Genomic DNA, 12,521 nt, shown 5'->3' on the forward strand with positions numbered 1-12,521 from the left:
AAGACTATCTTGATTATAATAAGTTGCCTATCAAATAGGGGATGCTGTGTGAGGAGGCAAGTTGACAGGGAGGGGGTGGTAGGAATTCAGTTACTATTTTATGGCCATTACATTCTTGAGTTAAAGTCAGCCAACTTAGATCGTGTGTGCATGTCTGGATGCAGTTTCAACAGTTTTCAGTGATACCTTGACAGAGATTTATTTGTACTGGTGATATGGAAAGACTATATGTAACTCCAGCAACCAGTTATTTTTATAAGACACTAAAAGATGGAAAACTGAGCATTCAAATAAAAGCTTACCAGGGAGACCAATAACATGTCTAGGTTAGAATCCTGTCACCAAGCAGAAGCACCAATTAAACCATTCTTCTTCCTCTGTGGAGTTCAGCACTTCTGTCTTTAAAGTAGGTGCAGTTCTTAACAGATTAGATGTTGTCTGGCACTCAGATTCTGATTGGAAAAGAGAAACTAGAGTTCTTCCAAAGCTTTTTTGCCTTGCTGTGAAGATATGAAGTGCCAGTGTTATGGCTCCATTTCATTAATTTGCAATCTCCAGATTATAGAGTGAGCCATAGACACGCTGAATTCAGTGGCAAAATTCCTACTGAATCTGGATGTAGGATTTCATCTCAGAGCTTCTGGTACATGTTAACAGCAGCAGCAAAACATCCCTAGTCTGTGTGTGTTGAGGAGTGAAGACCTCCATTTTATTTCACTCACAAATGGTTATTCTTAGAGTGGAATTTAAGTCCCGTAAGGAAACTGTCAGAAGGCCTAAGCACTCATTTTTACTAAATGGAGCTCTGCAATGCTTTTGTAATGGGAAAATACACTTGTAGAGTTCAATTGGAATTTTTCTATTAACTTAGTAATAAGGATGCCAATTTCTGTAAAATAGTTTCAGAGTAAGAGTGAAATTACACATGTTGTTAAGCAGCAATAAGCCTGGAGATCCATTCTTGGGTCAAACATGAATTGCTAGGGACTGGCTTCTTCCTGATTTTATCACAGTTATGCCCTAGGTAAATATGCTTACAGAGACCTGCACGCTTACTCTACATATATTTAGGTAATTTTATTTGTATGATCATTTGGGGTAGCTCCATTGGGCAGTACTTAGCATAGCATTGCCTTGGAGATACTAACCTGCCCAGGTTTCATGGAGTATTCCAAAACCCCAAAGAACTTTTACACATTTACCTATTTTAGCGGCTCTGTCAGAATAACATTTCCTTCTTTTACTTTCAGAAGGGAAATTTCCAATAGACCTCTACCTGCCTGAGGCTTGCCCTCTCTGGAGGTTCAGCCCTGGATCGCTGATGGCATTTTCTATATTAAAAAAAACAATAATGCAGCCAGAGTAGTATGGTAATGCTTCAGGGCTAATACAAGAAAATGTTGTATCAGTACGGCACAAGGCTTGCAGCATCAAAACTGAGTACTTACAAGTCTCTTCTGGCCCTGGAAGCTACGTTAACTAGTGTTTAAAATGTATGTAAATCAAAAAGGAAAACAATACTGTCTTAATTTTCCATAGCTTCATGTCAGTTTTGTTAAGTGAGTTCAACTCATGAAAACTGTTACACAGTTGAGGTTTTTACTTACAAGGAAAAAGGAAGAAAAGCCTGTAACAACTTTAATCATTGCATAACCATAACCCATTGAGTGAGCTATTAATTTAATATTTTGGTGAGTGCTTTCTTTTCAGCTTCTGTCATTTCAGGAAACAAAACAGAAACATTTTTTGTTAAGGTCTTGATGCCTGTATTTTTTTTCTGTCAATTGAAGTGCTAAAATTTATCCCCTAATGACAGTGTGGTTATGCTATCAAAGAGTCTGGCAGACTATTCAGATCCCTAGTTACATGGGAAATGTCTATGAGAAGTTTAACTGTTGGGCATCCAATACAAGGCTAAATAGTATAGAGTAACTACGACATAATAATGCTTAGGAGATAAATCTCTTTGACTAAGCGAGTATCACTGTGTCAAACTGAGGTTAAACAACTGTAATTCTTTCATTTCCTGTCTTTTTAGTACTAGGTCTCATCACCTTTACTGAAAGTTTTTCCTGTGTCATAAATACTTATGTGGAGTTCTTTCCTCCACCTCCTTCAGAATTTCCATCATTGACCAGCAGATTCCTTAAATGACATGCAGTGTTGCTTAATGTACATCTGGAAGGGACTGGGTGATTACAGTGATGAACATAATAGAGTAATTGGGTTGTATAGACTTGTGGTAAGCAGTACATCAGAGCAGGCATCCAGATGCACACGCTGTACTTAACAGCAACAAAAAAAGATGCTTTGTAACCTCCATTACAGAGAAGTGTTCAGTACCAACTCATCTTTTTGCAAATAATGGATTTTTTTTTTTGTACATAACATCCTTTCATTTATTATATAGTTGAAAAACAGCTTTTTTTTCTTAGATTGCACTTTATATGCTGAAATATATATAAGGGCCATTTTTTCAATCATGCTATATCTTGTTGATATGCTTTGCAGACTAACTAGCAGAACTTAATTTCTGTAAGTATTCTTCTCTGTTAATATTTACATATTAAATGTATTTTGCAGAGACATCAGTAAGACAAGGGGTGTTATAGAGCATATCCCCTGAGTAAATACAACTGAGCATGGAATCTGACTTTTAATGTTTTTGTTCGATGAGTGAAAAGTAGTATTTCATTTCTCTAGCATCCCTTGGAGGCACAGGCAGAAAAAGAAAACAAATCAGCACAGCAACCTGTAACAAATGTAACAACCTAGACTTGATGACATTATAAATAAAACAACTAAGACATGGTTATACACAATCTTGAAAAGTGATGAGGGCCAGACAGGTAGGAGGGTGCTCCATGGATTTTAAAGTGCATTTGGACAGCTTGTGTGCTTGAGAACCTGATTCATAGAGATCAGAAAAGGTAAATCACACTTCCCTTTTCATTTATCATGGCCATTAAAGACAGTGAGTTAGGCAAACCAAAGCCAGTGGCCTGAAGTAAAGAAAAAGATACGACATGATATCCCAATGTGCTTCAACATCTGTGACAGAAAGTAATTACATGGGGTTTTTTTTATACTTCAGTGTACTCGGTCAAATAAACGTTGGCTAGGAGTTCATTAAGTTTATTATTACATAGGAGTTCATTATTACAGTGGGAATCTAATATAACAAAGAATGAAAGAGAATTTAATTTTCTTTTTAAGAACTGCACCCATGAAGTGCACACTGTTTTCAAAATCAACTGGAAAAGAAAAATTATTCTTTGTTATTATTAGCCAGGAGTATATATGCCTTTCTCTTAATGCTATTGGATTGGGCAGTCATGTGAATTTTTTCTTGACTAACATATTTTCACACTATCACATGTGCTACTGAATTTCTCACCTACCACTTCCTTCTTCGTTATTTTATGCCACAAGGCTAGCAAGTATTTTAAATCAATGGATTAATTCCTCAGGGCTATGTAACTATACAAATGCATCAAGACAGTCTGTTTTCCTATACAGATACAGTTATTTTTAAACAAAGCTAAACTAAAGGACCAAAAGGAAAACATCTTAATTGCTACAGTAATACCAGTCTTACATATTTTATGGAATTAGTTAAGTTCTGTTTCTGTGGAAACAAAGATATTAATTTGTTGGCTCTCCAGTGATTTATAAACCCCTTTAAGAATTTCCAGCTCTTTCAGATAAAGTCAGACCATTAATCAAACATTAGATGGCTTTGTGTATATTATGTAGACGTTGTCATAAAATTAACATTATTGTGTTCATGTATTGTAGTATACAAAACATAATCTCATGCTGAGCAATGGTGCAAAGGATGCTGTTTTCATTAGGACTTCAGTATAGGACTTCATATAGGACCTCCAGTTGTTTCATATGTACCTCTATATAATTTTCCAAAAGTAATGCTTATTTATAGTGATTCTCTTATCTATATGAAGAACACAGAATATTTTGGCTGGGCAAACACACAACTTCACCCTAGAGGTAGCGTTCAGGTCAGTCACATAAGAGTCTGAGAAAGCAGAAGCCTTGCATTCCCCACCTCCTACTCCCAGCACTGTCTATCAGCAGGAACTCGAATCTCCAGCACGCTGCTGTAGCTTCTGCTGAGCTCCTTGCTGCAGGTGGCAGCAGGGGAGAGATGTGTTGATGTTTTGGTCTTTAGAGCTGGCAGCGATGTGGCAAGGGCAGGATATGGGTTAATAAAATTGTCTGATCTCCCAGATAAAGCTGTTCCCCCAGACTCCCAGCCCACAGCTACAGAAACACAAGCCAAAGGGGAGATGTGTAAACTAAAGCATGTGTAACGGGGGGCGTGGGGGCTGACGGGAGCCTACAGCTGCAATGGCACATGGGGCTCTGGAGGACAATGGGAGAGGCTGAGGGTACCAGTGGTTTGCACAGCTCTCCCTGTTGAACAAGCACTCTCTAAGAGATGTCAGTTATTAATTCAGTTATTATTGTGAACTGGAAACATGAAATACACTTCTGGGAGTCAGCTCCACATACAGCAAAGGCTATAAATAATGACTCAGGCTGTGCTCTGTTGTGAGAGAAAACAAGATTCAAGCCAGCTCTCTTGCCTGCATCGGGTTCAGCCCAGCTCCCAGGATCCCTGTTTTCCTTTGACTTGAGGGAACTCTGGATTCTGGTGTGGATCTCTGCCACTCCAGACTGTGGCTGTCAAATACTTCAAAACACACTCACAGGATTAGCAACCGAACCGCGTCTCACCAAAATGAGTTTCTGCAGAGGGAACCCATGCCAGCCGCATGTCTATATGAGCTGCTACGTGCACACAGCTTGAGCAGAGCTGGGGTACCGAGCTGTGCAGCGGATGGGGATGGGGGGCAAAGAAGCAGGAGTCAGGCTGTATTCCTTCCAGGCCCCCAGCCACAGCCTGCCAAGAAACTCAGAGCCACGTGTAGGCTCTTCAAGTCAGCAGAACATTACTGCTCTCCTATCATCTCCTGCATTACGGAGCTTGCCTTAGAAACAGCTGAATCTTAGAAATGAGTCCTGTGCAAGCTCAGCCAACTACAGGAATGCCCAGCTCTGTCAGCACAGGAAATGATTTCGATTACTTTTCTCGCAGTATCAGCTTCTTCACAGATTTTCTTTCCAAGTTGTTACTTACTGCACGGTCAATTTATTGTATGTTAAATTTTGTTCTTTCTTACACTAGTGTCTTTTTTCTTCATCCTTTGTTGTTAAGCTAAGAAAATCTAGTGAAAATGCTTGCGCTCGTCCATCGCAGTTAATGCTCTTTTGTAGGTATTTTAGATTCAACGCGATGCAGCCAAGGAATCCCTAATTATATTTTCCTTGAAGAAATCTCATGAAATTAGGACTCCGCTTCAACTTACTCTGTTGGAAGAATTTGGCCTTTATAATGAAATTCTTCCTTTATGGAGTTACTTAGGCATACCAAATTGCCACATGATTGATGTGATCGCTCTTCTGTAAATGCTAATTGCTGGGTCTGTCCTTTTCTGCAGCTATGTGCTCTTCATAGCAGCACTTCACACCTCTGGTTGAGAGATCAACTCCAGATAGACTCCATTTCTCCTTCTTCCTTGCTCAGAAGCGTTCACTTTATCTCTGCTGACCTTGCCTGGACAGACTAGGCAGGCATTTCCCTTCGAGGCATCTCTTTCACAACTTTAACTAATGTTTTCTGCTGATTCCAAGGTTGCAGTTTGTTAGTCTGCACTTATTTTCTTAGAAAAGGTCTCTCTTGTTAATTTTTTTTTTTTTTTTTCTGCTTTTTCTGGCTAGGACCCAGATTTTTGTAGTGGAATATATTCCATAGAGCTACTGCATTCTCAAGGTCTCTTTGACTTTTAAGCAACTGTTCATTCAGCAGTGTTTGCAGTCTTTTTCAACTCAGAAACAACTCACAAGATTCAGTAATTTTTCTTTATTTGGAATTGCATTATTTTGGCTAAAAACTACTCCCTCACTTTCCTGACTTCATATTTTTTTTTTCTTTTTATTTTTTTCCCTTTATTTTTCCCAGGTTTCTTTAAAAAAAATATATATATATATCTGTAATTCATAAATACTGGGCAAATTCTTTCCTAGGAAAAGTTCCAAGCAACATCCTAGCACTTTGATGATCATAATTTAGTCTTCTGCTAGAGGTGATTATTTTCCTTATTAGCCAGCATGCTAAAAATTGATTAAAATGTCTCACATATTTTTCTCTTAAAAATTCCTATGTATGATCCCTCACAAAATCAAGGGAGTGTTTCACTGTTAATTCATATGGAATTCATAGTTCTGGCACTCTTTCCTAGCATTTCCTTTAGCACTGAAGAAGTAAAAATGACCACGTAGTAAAGGATGAGAGGAAAGTCACACAGACAATAATTCTGAGTGCCTTGAGGACTGCCAGAATCACAGCCTCAGTGATCCCATGTGTCTGTGTCCTGATAGTGTTCAGATTCAGGCACTGTTCATTGTACTTGTGTCATTTGTAAACATTCTCTGATTCTTCGCTTCCCAATGAGCAGATGTAATTAACAGAAAGAAGTTCTTGCTTAGTATCAAAGGAAGCCATCCTAAGTATGGCTTGCTTCTCTGGCAAAAGGGAAAACGACCTGTGACAAACTGAATTTTCATCTATTTTCAAAGTGGCAAGGAGTTATTCTCCATCTCTGGTATAGCCTAGCCCCAGTCTCTTCTCAATCTATACTAGAGAGTAATTCTTTGCAATGTTCTGATGAGAAAAAGGGAATAAGAGGGCAACAAAAGAGGCAAGTGAACATGAAAGGAAAATAACACAGTGTTCAGAGAACCTTGATACACCAACATTTGCTGTGAATGGCATCGATACTGTGAAGGCCTAAGATTGGCACAGGACATAAACTGTGCTAAAATGATTTTTCAGTATATTCATTAATTCGTTACGCTTTCCTTTTGGAAATTAATTTGCAGGAACGTTAATTCCCTTCCTTCCTTACGAGACAGTCCCAAAGTTAATAGATGTTAATGGGGCAGGAGTGGATCTTGCAAACAATTTTTTGCATCCCATGATTGTAAACCTTCGCTGCAACCCAGGCTCATTGCTGCCCTGCCTCCATAGGGAGTGCTTCACAACTCTGGGAAGATTTTGCTGGGGCAGAAGTGAGGTTTTGTGGCTGCTGGTCAAAGTAATCCACTGCTGGAAGCAGCCTGGTTTCTGGCTGTAGGATCCGCAGTGCAACAGCAGTTGCATTGATCCAGAGAGACTAATGCTTCACAGCGGTGAGCCAATTCTCACCTCTTCTGTTTGTCCCTTAGAAAAATATCTCCTGCTGAAACTGCAGAAATGTGCTGCTTCCTGGCTGTGTTCAACAGTGGTATTTCTGTAGTGAATCTGCTGGGCTGTTACAATTTTTTTCTATGTTTGAGAGCTAACCAGACCCCAGCTTGAAAGAGAAAGCAGCAAAAGGATTTGCAGAGAGAGAAGCTGCTTATGCTGGAAGCGCAGTTGCAAAGAATTGGCACGTAGAGAAACTTGATGGAGTTTTACTGCCAAAACCTCCTCTAGATACTTGATAACAGAACCTCCAGCTCATCTCACTTTGATTAGCTTCTGAGGCTCTATTGCTGCAATGAACAGACTGACTGATTTGCATGTGTCGACAATTATTCTAACAGTAACTACCTGATTATACTAGGTGTGTTAGTCCCAGATACGGTGTGTTATTCCCTAGCTTTAGGAATAAATTCAGATAGTTATAGCCTCTGGGTTCATTTAACCAGAGCTCTAATCACTTCTGATTAAAAAATACATAAACGTGTTTGGTCTTTTTGTTGTTGTTACACCTCAGCTTCTAGGATTTTTTTTTTCTTCTTTTTTTTTTACCCTGCAGGAAAGAAAAGCTGAATATTACTTCTTGGTATAGAGAAACATTTGGAGGACTGTACAGTGAAAACAACAAAGATGTTTTTCCTTTTCATAACGGTTTATTTAACTATCTCATTATTACAATTTTAGTATTCTCATTTGATTAATTGCTGTAGATTCTGGTGGTTATTATTATTATTATTCTATTTGCAATAGCACTTCAGTTCTTTCTTGACGTTTACCGAGGGTTCTGTGCCTATTCCTTCTGCACACAAATAACTAATTAGTCAACCATTTTCTGATCTGATATTTCTCAGTGGCAGGGGACTAGAAACTGAATTTCATCTAATTTTTCATTCTGTTTTGATCATATCATTGAAGATGGATAATTGCGATGAAAGCCAACCTGCTGTACCACTATGTGGCGTGCAAAATAAAGTTGAGATGATGAATATTTTTGCTCTGATGGTGAGGTGGGGTGCATAATTTTAAAAGAGCCCTGCAGATGAAAGTAGAAGACGTGACTGTCTGTAGTGTGGCTGCAGCCCCACAAACTCTTCCCTTTGGGAACAAGAACTGCTCCCATTGCTAACATTGATGAGATTAGAGCCCAGCCTGAAGAGTGTGTGATGGCTGTCTGAGCAAAGCAGCTTTTAAGCGAGGTGCAGAATGGACCTGATTTCCACTGTGCCCCTCTGATTCAGTGAGTAGCAGGAGGCAATATTGGGTATATATTGATCTGTCTTTAGCAGTAGGGATGAGCAGCTGAAGCTGTCTCATTTTGACCTTCTATGCTAAATCCCAAATGCTTCAATTTGTCAGTATTGGCAATACTTCATTTTTATTTCGCCGAGACAAAAAACATTTCTGTGTGAGGTTTGCTCCTTAATTCTCTCCGCGGGGTCTGCACGTGGCTCTGAGTGAAGCCAGGAGAAAATTGCACAAACAGAGATATCTCAGCAAATAATCCCCTCCCACCCATAGAAAGCAAGCCCAATTAACCTCAGGATTGAAGTAAGCAATTTCTTGTGGTTTTGTTTTGCTTCCTTGGGTTTAGCTTGGTGTTGTTTTTAAGGAAAAACATTTCCACCAAGATTTTGTTGTAAGCAGAAAATACACCTCTGTGTGTTGAGTTTTATTATTTCTAATGGGAATATGCACATATATAAAATTTTAAAGTGGAATTCTTCTTTTTAAAGCTGAAAATAGAAGAGTACAGGCATGTTGCTATTGACCAAGTGATGTCTCAGGTTTCCACTTTTTGTCTGCCTTTTTAGATACTTTGTAACAAAAAAGGTATGGGTTTTAATCCTAAAGATCTGGGGGGCTGGGGGAGTGGGGTGGGGGGAGAAACAACACACAGCTTAAATATCTCTGAGAAATTATTTTAACACTTCCAGCACAATTTTCTATCACTTACTGATGTGGTTCAGGCAGATACCCGTCTGGACCAGAGAGAAGTGCTCATCCTTCTGAGCACTGGGCAGACTGTTTTTTGCCATGAATTTCTTTGTGTTATTCCTAAACTGAAAGGGAATCTGTCAGAAGGCTCAGACAGGAGCTTGTTCTGGAGAATATTCTGTGTCTGTAATGCATGGAGCTGTAGGACAAATTGCTGAGCTTCTCCAGTGCTGTGCTCAGCCCTGTGGCACCACAGTGTCCTTTAGGACAAGATGAAATGGTTTTTTTCTTGAGACTGAATCAACAGAAAGCTGATATTAACAAGTTTCTGACCAAAACCATGAATGTGTATAAACCTTAAGCCTTAGAAGCAATATATCAGTCCTGTGCAGCAGTGCTGCATTCTGTAGTGTCTGTATCCTCCCCCCTCTACATCCTAGCAGATACACTTGTACTTGGGAGGGGATTATTGCTTTATTTCATGTGCCAGGTTGGCATTGGAGGCAGAGAAGTATGTGCCTATTCAAATAGAGTTAGAATAAAGTATGTGCGTGTATGTATAAAGTATGTTTGGACAGAACCTCCTAGAAATTCAAGAGTCACTGTGGCATCACTTAGGAAAGGGCTGCAGCAGTGAATTACTACTGCACTGCCCAGCCCGAGAGCTGAGCTATGCACCAGTGCACAGCTAATGAATTCACCCTGGGATACGTCCAGTTTATCACAGAGAAACATGAATTTTGGAACCCAGAATGCACAGAGTGACTTGTGGCATAACATTGATGGGGACTTTATTTTTTAAAGTTGTACTCTTAAGTTGACATTTCCAGCCTGTAAAAATACAGACAGTCTGCAAGCGCATAAATCTGTGCCATGGAGCTGAAAAATGGCTATTGCATAAATCCTCTATCAGCAGTAAGTTTAAAAATGCATTTGACCTAATACCTTTCTTAACAATGTTGCCAGAAAATGTGATTTACTACAGGTTGTTTGGTTTTTTTTTTTGTTTTTTTTTGTTTTTTGTTAATGATGTATTTATTCTTATTAATAATAGAATATTTCAGTTAAATTTGCTTCTTGTATTTTAACATTTTTAATTTAAAATAGTCTACCTGAAGTAATTTGAGTATGCCTGAATTTCTGCAGGAGAGCACTGCAGGAGATATTTCACAGCCCTACTGCTCATTTAGCACAAAGCCATACTTCTAGTAACAGCATTTTAAACTAAATTTGAAACCACACTTTTTGTATGACCATATATTTAATGGAAAAAGGTGGTTAACTATGCTTAGTTCAACATTTGCAGTGTACAAGTCAAATACAGGGAATGGAAAGTACAAATATAACAGTTCAGATTTTTTTGTTGTTTTCATTGGCATCGTCTTATGGAGATTATTGGGCATTTCTTAGCTCTGTCTTAATAGAGAATTAAGGGATATATGTATGTTAAGCTTTTGCCCAAAGGCAGGTAGGGTTAGGAATCAAAATGGGCCTTAAAAACTGTGGGTGATGGTTTTGTGACATGACAAAGTTTGACACACAAAAGAGATTTTCAGAAGGCTCTGAGGTCCAGCAATCAACATGGATGGCTCTGAAAGATCTGAAAAAGATCTTTAATGGGATACCAGCACTTGTTTCTCTTATAACACGTATGTCTTGGCCTGTAGGTTTTGAGATGATTAAATGCTTAGATCTTGCCTCAGCAACATTCTGTGATGAAATACTTACGCTTCTGTTTTCCCCACTGTATTAAATCCCACAGCTGCTTTTTAGTCATTTAAGGTCATGTCCCCAGTACAGTGGACAGACACCTGTGCTAGCTTTAAGCTAGTGCTAGTCATGATCTGTCACGGAGAGTACTGTGCTTAATGCAGGATTTTTTTTTCCAGTTCATTCATATTACATGGATGAAAAGGAAAATGCTACAGTTAAAGAGCTAATTCATCTTGCTGACTCTGTAAGGCTGCAGGTGTTGCTGTATCAACTTATGGGTGTCTTATTCATTGGGTGACAAATGCGTGGCTATAATCCAACAGGAATCTCCATCAGCTGTCACATGTATTTACCATTACCAGTTCCCATGCACCACCTGGCCATTATTCTGGTCCCTCATATGTATACCTGAAATGTCTAGCAGCCAGCTGTCCTGTGGACAAACCATAGACCTATTGCAAATAGCACATGGAGCTATTAATATGTCATATATGCATATTGGTATATAATGTAATGTATCACATATTGATATTATATATCATTATGTCTATAAGTAGATTGATACGCCCATTGCATCCCCTAGGGAAGCACAAGACCCACAACTCAGATACAGAACGGTTGTGATGAAAGCAACAAGGAATATGGGAATTAGAAAGTGCCAGGGGTAGCACTGTGTATCTGTTTGCTGACAGCAGTGCAGCTTGTCTATGTACAGAAAACAGTACTGATTAATTTTTGCTCTCCTACCACATAGCCGTTTACCTGCTGACATGCTTTTGTTATTTCAGGCAGTTTTATTTGAATTGCTAATAAATTAGAAAAAAACCTTAGCTTTGAATTATTACTCAGATACGCCTGCATGTCAGAACACCCTAAGCAACAGCAGAGTTACACTGAAATTCTTGTGATCTTGTGCCCACAGCAGTAACGATACAGTTCTGACAATACTGCCATGCCAGCAGCATGCACTCATTTAAAAGGAGCTGGAAACCAAGGCACAGAATCGTTGGGACAGACCAGTGCCAGCTGCACTGAGGCTGTATGGTTGGCATTGGCTCTTCGTTGGACTGCAGAGCATTGCTGGCCGTTGTAAGAGATGCTAACCTGTGTGATGCTCACATGCAGGCTCAGACCCAGGCATTTACAAATTGAACATCATACTGCTCACCTCTGAGTTTAGCTCACACAGAAGGATGTGTCATATGGATCTCAGTAGAAAACGTAGAACTTCTCAAGAGTTATAAAGAAAGAAATATGTTCTCATCCATTTCTTAATACTTCAGAGGATTTAAGACCTTTTGATATCCAAATGGGAAGGCATGTGTGGAAGTAATATTAAAAGGAGGCATGAAAAGCCTGCTGAATAATTGAGTTCCTTCATAAATGCTTACTAGTAGTCTTCTTCAAGCGTGATAAGGTAAATAAGTCCTACTGATGATTGATTTAATTGCCAGAGTTTTTGTTCATGTGATGATTTCAGTTATGCCCAGTAATGCCTCTTTACTACGGTTAGAGTATGCTGTGTCTTTCGCTGCCATAATTAGTGCAG

The 12,521-nt window shown here is 39.1% G+C and overlaps 1 protein-coding gene across 4 annotated transcripts in view; it reads left to right on the forward strand.

Moving 5' to 3' along the window:
- CDH13 (cadherin 13) overlaps positions 1-12,521 on the forward strand; it is a 431,693-nt gene that overhangs the window by 382,468 nt on the left and 36,704 nt on the right. The gene's annotated exons all lie outside the window — the stretch shown is intronic.

This window comes from Meleagris gallopavo, chromosome 13, assembly GCF_905368555.1.
Source record: "Meleagris gallopavo chromosome 13, MGAL_WU_HG_1.1, whole genome shotgun sequence".
Lineage (NCBI taxonomy): Eukaryota > Metazoa > Chordata > Aves > Galliformes > Phasianidae > Meleagris > Meleagris gallopavo.